Source organism: Myotis daubentonii, chromosome 2 (genome assembly GCF_963259705.1).
Source record: "Myotis daubentonii chromosome 2, mMyoDau2.1, whole genome shotgun sequence".
Taxonomy (NCBI): Eukaryota; Metazoa; Chordata; class Mammalia; order Chiroptera; family Vespertilionidae; genus Myotis; species Myotis daubentonii.
Genome location: NC_081841.1, coordinates 40,055,015 through 40,069,167, shown reverse-complemented (window position 1 = coordinate 40,069,167; position 14,153 = coordinate 40,055,015). Strand labels below are relative to the sequence as shown.

At 38.9% G+C, this 14,153-nt stretch overlaps 1 protein-coding gene across 5 annotated transcripts in view; it reads right to left on the bottom strand.

Annotated features, from left to right (window-relative positions):
- Positions 1–14,153, bottom strand: part of BICD1 (BICD cargo adaptor 1) — a 209,663-nt gene that overhangs the window by 73,126 nt on the left and 122,384 nt on the right. The window lies entirely within an intron of this gene.

Sequence of the window (14,153 nt, the reverse complement as noted above, 5' to 3'; positions counted from 1 at the left end):
GCCAAAGAGCCGCATGTGGCTCGCGAGCCGCGGTTTGCCGACCACTGGTATAGCCTATTGCTCCTCGGCTACAAGCCTGTACAGCATGCTACTGCACTGCACAAAAACAACACAAGAGTAAATAAAACACAACAGAACGCGATTCAATCAAGAGACACAGTAAATACAAGATGTATTTTATAAAGGAAGTTACAAAGTGTTTTATGCTGCTGCCGGCATAACACGGCATACTGTCTTAGAGCAAACTTCTTTTATATAAGTAGGAAGAGCACACTCTAATATAATGATTGAAAGTATAGTAAACACATAAACCAGTACAATAGTCATTTACTATCATTATCAAGGATTATGTATTATACATAATTGTACTAGTATGTGTTATTCTTTTATATGATTGGCAGTGCAGTAGGCTTGTTTATATCAGCATCCCCACAAACATGTGAGTAATGTGTTGTCCTACTATGTTAGGACAGCTCTGATGTCACCAGGCGATAGGAATTTTTTTAATCCTCACCCAAGGATATGGGTTGTTTTTTTAAAATTTATTTGAGAAAAGAGAAAAAGGGAGTGGGGAGAGAAAGAGAAGGAGCAAAATCGATGTGAGAAACATCAATCAGTTGCCTCCCCTAAGTGCACGGATCAGGAGCGCACCTGCAACCTAGTTATGTGCCCTGACTGGGAATTGAATCCCCAACCTTTGGGGTACAGATGACGCTCCAACCAACTGAGCCATCTGGCCAGGGCAGCGACAGTAATTTTTAAGCTCTATTTTAATCTTATAGAACCACTGTACATATGCAGTCCATCATTGACCAAAACATTGTTATGTGGCACACGACTGTACCATAATTTCAAAGCAAAGACGGTATTGCAAAATGCCTGCAAGAACTGAGATGCGGTATGAAAATATTGATCACAAAGTAACAGGTGCTGCTAATACTACTGAGGTTTGTTGCCTACATTCAAATGGAAGAAAACCCTAAGTTTCCGTCTGAGTTTAGTGAAAATAGATATGTAATTATTTTTCCCATCCACATTTCCCATCCTGAATTCTATCCATAGTCTCCAAGGACTCAGATTAGGAAACTCTTCTGTTTCTACTTGTCTCTTAGGCCTCAGTTCAAATGTCACCTTCTCAGCGAGGCTTCCCTGAATAGCAAATAAAAAACAGCTCCCCCCTTTACTCACCATCACCCTATTTTATAGATCAGCATCTAGCACTGAGTAGGTACTCAAAAAATAATTGTTTTGGGGAGGGTGCTGGAGCAGGGGGGAGGGGGTCAATGGAGGACATCTGTAATACTTCCAACAATAAAAATAAATTAAAAAAACAAAAAACCCCAAACTCATCTTAATTCCATCACCCAGAGAGATCACTGTTAATGCTTTAATCTGTATCCCTTTACACATCTTGTCTATACATATCTGTACATATGTTTAAGAAATGAATCTTGCCCTAACCGGTTTGGCTCAGTGGATAGAGCGTTGGCCTGCAGACTGAAGGGTCCCAGGTTCGATTCCTGTCAAGGGCATGTACCTTGGTTGTGGGCACATCCCCAGTAGGGAGTGTGTAGGAGGCAGCTGAATCGATGTTTCTCTCTCATCGATGTTTCTAACTCTCTATCCCTCTCCCTTCCTCTCTGTAAAAAAAATCAATAAAATAAAAAAATAAAAAGAAATGAATCTTATGATGCAAAGATATTTTACAGCCTATTTTCTCACTCAATAAATTGCATAACTCCTTCCATGTTAAAAAATAATAATAATAATTGTCGAGGGAATAGTGTAGCACTAATCATTACTTGAAATTGGTTCTTTCCTTACTGTTTACACTTTTTACATTGACTAAATTTCCTTTTCATCTTAATATAATAAACATCTCTGTGTTGTTCATCAATGTGTTCTAATTTCTGGCACATTTTAGGCCCTCATATCCATGGAATGAAAAACAAAACAGTAAGCAAATGGTTAAACACAAAATTTTAAAAGAATATTATTGCATGGATGGTGGCGTTTTGTCTTGCATTGTTTTAGAGTGTGGAACAAAGGGAAAATAACACACTTTGAACTAAAATATGCCTAGATAACTAGACATTTAATTCTTCTTCACTACATAGTCTAGTGACTTGGAGGCAGAAACATTACTTTATTCCCTGCTCCCGGGACAATACTTTGAGCATACATGCTCAAACGTATACAATAAAAAATGATAAAGTTTGGTGATAAAGCCAAATTATAAAATTTCATTAAATTATTTTATTTTGCAGAAACATGAATCCTTGATATTTTTTCTACTTCTCAAAAGATCTACTATAACTGAGTGATATATAAATAGTTTTCCTTATTTATGTGTATAACAACATGAGGAAGCCTGATAAATTGGATGCCAGTAATTTATATAAAATTTGTAAAGAAAATGTTAAGATACAAGAGATTCTGTAAAATGTGTGTACACTGTAAAAAATGTGATGACCAGAGGCCTAGTTTGCATATAGTGAGAATTAACCATAAAATTTTATATAGTAAGATAGTAAATGTCAAGGTAAGTTTAAGACCACGGCAAAGCTAATGAGGATCTCTAACCAATAACTCATAAAATAGCTAATGAAACTCAACTCCTGATGCTAATTAAGGAAAAGCTTGGCTGGGAAACTGGTTAAATCGAAAGGCTTGCTAGCAATAAAACACACGTAAGACCCAGAGAGAAAGAAAACTAGTCTTATTTATTCTGCTGGAAATCCTTATTTTCATTGCCAAAGATTAAATTCTATGGGCAATATTCTTTGCTTCCATAATAAACTTAAAAGATCGCTACTGTTGTTTTGTGCACCACTCATGATACTTATCCCCCACAATTTTTTTCTTACTGGGATACGATGGTGCTGAACTCTACTAAAACAATTCCATGAAGAATAATGAAAGTGAGAAAAATAAAGCATGAGAGAAAGGGGAGAAAATGGCACAATCAGGGACAGCTTTAGCCTTTGCCTTTCACCTCCAGAGACCTGAGTCTCAGCTATTCCTCAGGGGCGAGGGGATTAACCTGAAATGTGTGGGATAGAGTATCCTCATTATTTTTATGGCACCTGAGCATAGCAGCATTCTTAACATTTTATTTTAATTAACAGTAAAAGGATTTCCTTATGTGGGAATCATAAATTCCCTCCACTATTGTCAAGAAGAAAATATCAATGTGAACACTTACTTCCACACACCAGAGTAATGTATCAAAAATAACAATGCCTTCCAGTTATATGGCTCTTCATCTTTTATAAATTAACTATATTCATTGTCACAGGAGACCTAAATAATAGCTTGTGTGAGATAAGTGACAGACGTTCCAGTTTACTCATCCGTAAAAAATGGGGATCCCAATCCTTAATATGGTATGGTCATTGTGAGGACTTAATGATAATACATGGGGATCTGAGCAGGGATTCGAGACACACATAATTTATTGTAACCGAACAAGTGCTGCTGCAAAGGTTCCCACCAAAAGGCTGAGTGATCAATACTCGAGGGGGCGGCAGGGAAAGCTTTATAGAGGAAGTTACATTTGAGCCAAACCTTGAAGGGCAAGCAGTTAACTAAATGGATGAAGAGGAGGATAGACTTTCCAGCCAGAGGTCAACTTTTGCACAAAAGCGGAGTCAGATTTGTGGGGAGGGCAGTGCTACACAATCCAACAGTCAGACGGAACATTTCCTGGGGGTACCAGCGAAGCTGGAGCAGTGCTAGAGAGGAAAGAGGAAATTCAGAAAAATCTAGAAAAGTGCTCATTACTTTCAGCTTATGCCTAAGTGTGGTGTGATTTCCTACAATAAAATGTTAAATTACCGATTAGTGTTGTTAACCTGTGAGACAGTGGGAGGGGCCAAAATATTTTCAGTGCTTGGAACCTTCAAAGGTCTTAACTTGGCTGTGGCTTGGGAAATACGCAGTCTCGTGTGGTTAGAACAAAGAACTTGAGACAGATTTTGCAGGAAATTCTATGTTAAACAAAGCAATTTGGGGAACCAGGGAAGTCTTTTAAGTGAAGCAGCCATGTGATCAGACCTACGTTTTGGCAAGTGACTCTGTTGGGGGATAGGGGAGGAGCTCTAAGAAGAAAGAGCCACAGAGAATAAGTGAAGTTGGCGCTGGAACAGCCCAAAGCAAAAGATGATGAGGAATGTGGAGGAACATCAGTTAGATTGAACAGGACTTGGTCATTGGTTGATGTGATAATAAACAAATAAACAAGCAAACAAATAAAAAGAGTACAGTAAAAAACCCCAATGACCTAAATAAGGATCAAAGTGCCTGAATAGAGTTGTAAGAAAAAGAGAAAGTGTCCAAGGAAGTGATGTCCCTATAAATAATGATAATATTAATTTGGATAGTCAAACCAGGAATTTCTGGATCTGAGTGGATAAAGCAGAGGTTCTCAACCTGTGGGTCGCGACCCCTTTGGGGGTCGAACAACCCTTTCACAGGGGTCGCCTAAGACCATCGGAAAACACATATATAATTACATATTGTTTTTGTGATTAATCACTATGCTTTAATTATGTTCAATTTGTAACAATGAAAATACATCCTGCATATCAGATATTTACATTACGATTCATAACAGTAGCAAAATTAGTTATGAAGTAGCAACAAAAATAATTTTATGGTTGGGGGTCACCACAACATGAGGAACTGTATTAAAGGGTCGCGGCATTAGGAAGGTTGAGAACCACTGGGATAAAGGAAGACAGCTGCCCTGGTCCAAGTGGAGAATGCTGGAGAGAGGAAAGGACAGGGAATGCGGTACCGGCTTTCTCACTTCCTTCCCAGAAAGGTGCCGCTGCCAGGGAATTCAGGCAGTTCAAGACCGTTAACAGTTATTTTCCTTCATTTGGCCAAAAATTAACACTTCTCTTGTGGAAGAGAGGAGTCGACAATAATTCTCCTTGCCCTCCCTCCCAGGACTTCTCTGCTGGAATATTTGACCCAGAGGGATCGATCACAAGAAGGCACCGCCTCCTGCTCCATCAGGCAGTGCTGTGGGCTTCCGGTTCTTTAGGACTCAAGAGCCACCAATGAAGAGAACAGATATCCAGAGCACCATATACTCAGCATTTGCAGATGCCATCCAGACGTGATAACTGGGCAATCACTAGAAAAACAGACAGGGCAAGTGTGAAGTGTGGCTGAAAACAAACATGCCCAGCAAGAAAAATAAAGAGATTTGTGATGGCTGGGAAAAAGTAATAGAGGAGGAGAGAATTATGACTTCGGGAGAGCATTTTCCACAGAGTTCTGAAGTTGCGTAGTTCTGTGCAGGGTAACTAGGAGTCACTCAAACATCAGTTTGGGCTCTGGCCAGGTGGCTCAGTTGGTTGGGTGTCATCCCATGAACTGAAAGGTTGCTGGTTCAATTCCTGGTCAGGGCACATGCCTAGGTCCGGGCACATACGTGATGTTTCTTTATCTCTCTCTATTTCTATCTCTATCTCTATCTCTTCCCTTCCCCCTCTCTCTAAAATCAGTAAAATATATCCTCGGGTGAGGATTAAAAAAGCAAAGCATAAATTTGGAAAATATTAGGTTAAATACAGTTACATATTCCTTTGTTGTTCTCAGAGCCCTTAATATGCTAGCATGCACTGAGACTGTCAGAGGAAGACATGGTAAGCAGCGTGTGCTCAGGTTATTTAACCACAGCACCTCTGCCTTTTTAAAGGAGCCTTTTGAACAACCCGCAGACCAAAGCATCGGAAAATGTTACTCTGAGACAATAGAAAACGACAGTATCTGTACAGATGGCGAGGTAAACCACCGCGCTCCTTACAGCCCAACTCCAGATCCCTTCCCACCGCCCAGGGCTGAATGGACCATCAGACTTAAATAAGGGCATAAAATTAAAGCAGAGGAGTGGAGCGAGTGACTATACAAGAGTAACAAAGCTATGATGAAACCAAGACTCTGTAACTCTTACTGTGAGGTATATGCAAATCTTGCTCTGAAAAACGTGGCACCACGAAGGGTTAACTATCCTGGACTGAATCTGAAGCATTACAGGCGTCTCTCCCACGGGACTGCCCCCATTAGAAGTCAGGGACCAGTCCATTTCACAAGCAGTTCACATTTCAATGCCTCATTGCAAACATTTATCATTAGCAAAATCTTGACAGCCACATAAAATCTGCCCTTTTATTGTACGTACACATTTGCTGTAAATGGCACAAAATAAATAATACATGACTGATTTTCTTATACCCCGATCTGTAGCTTTTCCTTCTTTTACTAAAACAACAACAACAAATAAAACCCAGATATTATTCTAAGTTTTAAAAATAAGAGTTTAACAAACATTTACATTGCATCTTAGTTGGGTGGAACATGTGTTTCATAGGAAAGCTTTTTGTGTGAGATGTTTTTGGTATCAACTTTATTAAGATATAATTCACATACCTATAATTCACCCGTTTAAGTGTACATTTCAATGGTTTTTAATATAGTCAGAGTTGTGACCATCAGCATAATTAATTTCTGAACATATTTATCATCTTGAAAAAAAATTTTTTGTACCTTTTAGCTATTGTCCCTCCTCCCCACGCCCTCATTCCCTCAACCACTAATCTACTTTCTACTTGCCTATGCTGGACATTTCATATAATTGGAATCATACAATATGTGGTCTTTTGAGACTGTAAGATTTTACAGTTTGGTTACTGCTGACAAAATATCTTTGTTTTCTGAAGTCTATAGACAGATTTACTGCAGCAAGAAACATGTTTCACACTATTATCAGCGAAGTACTGCATTGTGCTGGCATTGATCCAGCACACATCAGATCCAATAATCGCGATATTATGTTTCACAAGCACAGTCATTTAAATTTCACTCAATGGGCTGCAAGTTATTTTTATCAATAAAAATGTGGCTTTGTGAGTTGGTGTGGTAGCACGAATACACTGATTTAAGCTTTTGTATATGTACTAGTAAAATGCTGGAATTTTTCTGTTTTCTATATAATTGACCTTAAAGTCAGGAAACCAAGATCATTTCCCAACCTAGTTGCTTCGTGCTTAATCTTTCTTAGATTTGCCTGATTTTTCTTTTTTAAACGTCCCATTTATTACTTTAAAGATGCAAAACACCATAACGAGTGCTGGTATGACAGTTTTCTGATAGTATCTCATTATAACTATGAACATACATGCTGTCCCGATTACACAATTACTATAATAATTTATTAAATGGAAAAGGGAAATTTAGGTAACACAGTAAATAGATTTAAAATCTACATTGTGCAATAATCATGTAATATTCACAAATATTATAGAAATAATTTGACCTCTAGCCAATCCTCCTTTCACCTCAGCTTCACAGACTTTACTGTGACCCTGCTTTAAAAAATGATCTAACCCAAGAGACAAATAGCATCAACAGTCTCAAAAATCCTTCATTATGATAAGTAATTTTAGTTCCTATCACTTGGGAACACACTATATATAGATTTTTATTGAGAGGAGACATCGTAAAAGGAAAAGAACTGAACAAAAATGGAAGTAATGGTATGCATTAAGTGACTATTTAAAAATGGAAGTAAACATTGAAAGAAAATATGTAGGGCAATGAAAAAGGAGAGGGGATTGAAGACCACAAAATGCAAGATGAGTACCATCAGGATGAAAAGACTGAACAGAAAGAAGGGATTAATGTCATTTCTAACTTGCTTTGGAATGTACAAGTTAACCCCTCAAGAGACTGAGGGTTATTAGAGACACTACTTTGTTTATACTTTAGGTACATGTGTACAGTGTGTATTGTAGAAGTTTTTATAGGATATCTGGCAAGTCTGACCTAGCTGTTTATTTTGGTTGCTATAAAACATCTGTATTATCCAATAAATAAAGCTTAGCCCAAACAGTAATAGAGGAGAAAGCTTAAAATAATAGTGAATATAGTTACTCAAATAAAGTCTTCACTATATGGAATAATATAAAAATAATAGCTTCAAAAAGGCAACTGTTTTGTAAAGAGGTGGGTGGTAGAGTAAACATAGTTCTGGATTCAAACACTGGCTTCCACCAGAATAATTCCTGGGACTTTCCGTTTTCTTACCTCTAAAAGCAGAAAAACAGCTTTTCAACTCCAGAGTTGTCAGAAATAAGTGAGAAAGTATTTCTAAAAGCATGTTATAAATTGTAATGAGCTATCAAGCATCTTTATTAATAAGTAGTTTTAAAAAAGTCAGTTGAAGGCTTTTGTGGGTCTGAGTTGGAGATCTTTCAGAATGTTCCTTATCAGTAACCATTTGAAGATTCTTTGAAAGTGCCATTCAACAGCCCATCTAATAAAGAGGGAATATACAAATTGACCGTCACGCTGTAATGGTCAGGATGGCTGTGCCCATAGCAGAGGCAGGAATTCCATAACACAAGATGGCTATGCCCACAGCGGAGGCCAAGTTCCTGTAACGAGCCTTAACGAGCAATCAGCAGGGACCTGAGGCTGCGCCCCCTTCCTGGTGGGGCTTGACAGGGGAAACTCAGGCCACGCACCCCGCCCCGGGCCAGGGGACCTGAGGCTGCGCCCCCCAGGTGGGGCTGGCCGGGTCTGGGTCTCACATGATTTCGAGGCACACATGCGTGGGCAGGGACTTGACTCTGGTTCCTGTGGCACATTCCAGACTCTGACAGGAGGAAGATTTTCATATACATTTTACTAATTTTCTTTCATCTCTGACACTTCTATTAGAGAGAAAGGGCAAATAGCAGTATTAAAATATTTCCTCTAATTAATTCCCTTTTAATGTGCACAAATTTCATGTACCGGGTCACTAGTGTACATATGATTCTAACGCACCTCAAGAACAACTTAAGATGAAGAGATACCTCTCTTGAAATTATAAAAACATATACAATGAGTAAAATCTCACTCCTATCTCTTCTCACATCAGCCTACTTTCCGCACCCCACTACCCATTGTTCTTAACATCTTTTATATACTTCCAGAGTTCCTTTATATCTTATTTTTAAACTTTATAATGCCAACTTATTCCCACATGAAAATGAACAGGGTTAATATGTGCTTATTACAATATGTTACAAACTTTGAAGTAGTGAGCTGTCTTAAATTAACTGGCATTCCAATGTCAACAATTGTATTACAAGTCTAAGAAATTCAAAGATGTGTCTTTTAAGTAATTATTAAAGGTGATCAATTTTCTACTTCTTACATCTTCATTAAAGTTTCCAAAAGAACTCTCCTGACCAGGGTCTTCCTGGTATCAGTTTTTCCTTTTGCCTTGAAATAAGTGGAAACTGAACTTTGGAATCACCTAAAGAAAGGAATTTTGATGTGATAGGAGTGATAAAATGAGACACAAGGGAAGACCTAGATAGTGAAATTTGGAAGCTATAAGGTCCAAGTGAGAGGTAAACAGTATTAACAAAGGACAGGGACTACTGGGTAAGCTTGCAGTTCACTTGTGGTCAAAGTTAGCTCTAGGCTTGTCTCCAGGGACCCCTGGACATCTGTGACTGACCCTGGGCCAGGACAAGGATGAAACAATCTAACTAGTGACTTATAATGTACTTTTTAAAAAAATATATTCCAGAGAGGAAAGGAGAGGGGGAGAGAGAAACATCAATGATGAGAGAGAATCATTGATTGGCTGCCTCCTGCACACCCCCACACTGGGGATCGAGCCCGCAACCCAGGCATGTGCCCCTGGCCGGAATCGAACCCGGGACCCCTCAGTCCGCAGGCCGACGCTCTATCCATTGAGCCAAACCAGCTAGGGCTATAATATACTTTTTAAAGGCTGAAACTCCATGACACACACTCGACTAGTTTGTTTATATTATTTGTAGGAAATGTATAGGCTGATGATTGGTTCTTGGCTTCTTAGATTATATTGTCTAATTTAGCCATATGAGCAGTGGGTACACATGTACTTTGTAACCTTGAGTCCTGGCTTCCCTGAAAACTGGTATCTTGTGTGTATCTTAGTGGTTCACAACCTGAACAGAAAGCATATATCATGAGGTTAGGAAAGGGCCCTGGAGCTGCGCCTGGAAATCGGAGACCTCTCTCTGTCGCCTGTTTTCTTTCTCCCACTGCACTACCTGCCTCCGTTTATCAAAGGTAAACAGTATTAACAAAGGACAGAGACTACTGGGTAAGCTTGTAGTTCACTTGTGGTCAAAGGTAGCTCTAGGCTCGTCTCCAGGGACCCTGGGCCAGGACAAGGATGAAACGATCTAACTAGTGACTTATAATGTACGGAGCAGCATGCACCTCCCCAGAATATGCCCCTCTGGCATGTGGGTTATTTCAAGCTGCAGACAATCGAGGTCTACAGGAAGAGTCCTTCACCTCCGCTTAACTGTCTAGAAGAATTCAGGGAGGGGGACTGGACCAGCAGGAGAGCTATTATCAGAGATAATTTTTATATCAGAAAGACCTACCTGCAGGTCATGGCAACACTGTTTACCAAGCATTTGTTCTTCTCACCATCCTGTGAATTGCCTTCCTCCCCTTTGAAGCCCCTTAGCTCAGGATGTTACATAAGCCTCTATTACCTGACTTCTGGGGAGTCTCCTATTTTTATGAGGCTCCCATGTGTATGAAATGTGTTTTCTCTCTGTCAACCTGTCTTTTGTCAATTTGATTATTAGACAAGCCAAAGAAGCTAGAAGGGAAGAAGGGAGAAGTTTTCTCCCTTTGTTCAGCCTTATATGACTACACCCTTTGGTATTCTGTGGGTCCCTTCAATGATATGAACCTCTCTAATCGTTGCAACTTCAGTAAAAACAAACAAAACCAGAAATTGTGACCAGGAAAGTGGAGTGCAATCATCATAAATTCCCACAGCTGTCCAGGAAGACACTACACAGAAGGCATCGCCTCCCTCCCTCCCATCTTGTCAACACAGATAAGCCTGAACTACTCTGTCACCAGAGGCAGGGTATACACATCAGCCTGAAGTGAAGCAGTGTCAGGGATTCAAACTGCACCAGAAGCTCTGTGACTTCTGCCCTAGCTTGTTTAGCTCAATGGATAGAGCGTTGGCCTGTGGACTAAAGGGCCCTGGGTTTGATTCCAGTCAAGGGCATGTAACTTGGTTGCAGGCTTCAGTCCTGGTTGGGAGCCTGAGGAAGGCAACCAATCAACGTGTCTTTTTCACATCAGTGTTTCTCTGTCTCTCCCTCTCCCTTCTACTCTCTCTAAAAATCAATGGAAAAAATATCCTTGGGTGAGAATTAGAAAGAAAGAAAGAAAAAAGAAACTCTGTGCCCTCCTATGAGAATATTCTGAGGCACTTCCTTCACACACTCTCTAGCAGTAAGAAACATTTGCAATAGAACATTTTTCTACAAACTGTATCTTCGCAGATAGACTTCTAAAACCAAAGAAAGTACCATAAGACAAGATGAAGAGAAATATCTGAATACTACTCTCAGCAGAAATTCAGTTTATATTTGAAAGATATACATATATGTGTATGCATATATAAACATATTCAATAACATTTTTCCTTCTTGGCAGGTGAAGGTAAGTAGATTATAAGTCTGTGGTTTTCTCTTTCTTTTATACAAAAACAACTGCTTTACTGTCATTACTTATTTTACAAGCACTCAAAGTGATTTTTTTTTCAAGCAATTACAGTGCCTTGGAAGTGGGAAACCTTGATTACTTAATGTTTTAATAAAACTTGTTTTAACCACAGACATATGACTTATCAGACATAAGAGGCTGAAACTGTCAAGAGAATGTTATGATGCAGCCATATATTAATACATGGTAATTAAACATATGGAATGAGTAGTTAAATAAAAAGAATTCGTATTGTATATTGTACTATAATAGTGAGTAAACTGAGGCCCAGAGAGATGAAGGGAATTAGGGTAGGGCTCAGAAGTAGAAAATGAGAGCTCTAAGTTTTGGGTGTGTGTTTTTTTTAAATATATTTTTTATTGATTTCAGAGAGGAAGGGAGAGGGAGAGAGAGAGAAACATCAATGATAAGAGAGAATCATCAATCTGCTGCCTCATACACCCTCCACACTGGGGATCGAGCCTGCAACCAGGGCTCCTGGTTCATAGGTCTACGCTCAACAATGAGCCACTCTGGCGGGCTAGAGAGAGCTCTAGGTTTTGATTCAGGCCACCCAGGTCCCTAAGTCTGAGCTACTGTGTATCATTAAGACTCCTTGACTCAGATGCTGAGGCAGAAAGGCAAAGAAAACAGACTGAGAGGCAAAGAATAAAATAAACAAGGAGAAAATGAAAAGTTCTCTGCAAAATGAATTCCTCATTTTCTGGGCCTCCAAACTCTGGAGGAGGCCGGGAGTACTCCGAAAACAGAGAGGGAAGGGGCCATGGCCTTAAGCTCTGAGTACAGTCTTATTTGGCTCAAAGGAAGGGAGAAAATGGAGTGTTTGGGGGAGGAGAACAAGCTTTACCTCCTTGGAGCCCCAGAGTGCCACACAGGAGCTCAAAGGAGGGCTCCCTTCCCCCAGCCCTGGGAAAGAACTTCAGAAAGCGCGAGTGAGCGTCTTCTTTTGGCACCTGCCCCTTGGGGCTCCTCAGCCCGAGCTGCACTGTTGAGAGACATGCAGGCTTCCGGCTGGTGAGCAACTGGTGTCTATGCTGTTCTGGAAGACCCCACTGACCACACTTCACACACAGGGTCCCTCTCAGTCGGCAGAGAAAAGAAGCTTTTATAGCAAATGAAGTCTAATAAGTAGGCCTTTCACAGATAGACAAAGCCCAGTGATGTAGTTTCCCCTGCCCTGAATTTCAATTAGTATCGCAGGCAACAAAATGACTAATTGGGAAATGTCTGCAGTTAGCCCGTGGGCCAAGGCCGAAGAAATATTATAAAATAGATATATTAAGAATCTCTATTAGCCAAATGGACTCTCAGTGGGAAGGTGGAGGAATATTTCATAAGAATATTCTATTGGAGTTTTAATATTTTAAAAACTCCTTCAGAGTTTGCTTTAAAACTCCTGATAATCACCTTTTTGCTTTAAAGTATTTAACATTTTAGTGAATTAAATAGTAAGATACAATATGTTCCTGTCCACCATTTAATTAAAGTAGATGTGAGATCTCTTTGATTCTTTGTTGGTACTTCACTTATTTAATTTCCCCTGTATCCAACTTGTATACACTTTCAGTAAAGCTCACATTCTCCAGAAACAATTAGATTAATGGACTTTTGAAATATGAATTTTTCAGTGAGCCAGAGCTGCTTTCTGAAAAGAATGAGCCATAACACAAATATAGTATCAATTATATTCAGATATTCATGACATATTATATTACTTATTACTATTTATATATGAAAATGTAAGTAATGATATTTTAGATTAATCACAATGTTAAATTAACATATGTCTGGGGCTTAACACAAGTAAATTTTAAGCAAACATAAAATTAAACAGTATTTTTTAAAAAAATCAAAGAGAACAGCCCTAACCGGTTTGGCTCAGTGAATAGAGTGTTGGCCTGCAGACTAAAGGGTCCCAGGTTCAATTCCAGTCAAGGGCATGTACCTTGGCTGCAGGCACATCCCTAGTAGGGGGTGTGCAGGAGGCAGCCGATCGATGTTTCTCTCTCATTAATGTTTCTAACTTTCTATCCCTCTCCCTTCCTCTCTGTAAAAAATCAATAAAATATATTTTTTTAAAAATCAAAGAGAACAATTTTAGCATATATTCTGAATGAGTTATTGACCAGTGTCTCAGTCATAAGATTTATGGTGATAACAGAAGGGAAGTTCAAAGTGTTATAAACCCAGAGAATTTAAATTTTCATTTATAAAACTGTGAGAAATAATAAAATGATGCATTAACTATTTACCTATCTTTGGTGAAATATTTTTCTATAATTTTTTTCTTTCTGAAAAATTTGAAATTAAAACACTGTAAGTTTAGACTAGTAAACTATATAGCCTGTTAGCATAGCCTGTTAAACTATTCATCTTATAGTTTCTATATAATACTTAGGTCTGAAGAAGAACATGCTCTAAGTTTTCATAGTCTAAGAAAATAATTTACATTAAAAAAATAAACAACTTTTACTATTAAAATTTGGGAGGACAGCATTCATATTTATATTATTTTTTTAAATCACAGCAACACTTACGTTAAGTCCAAAATATTA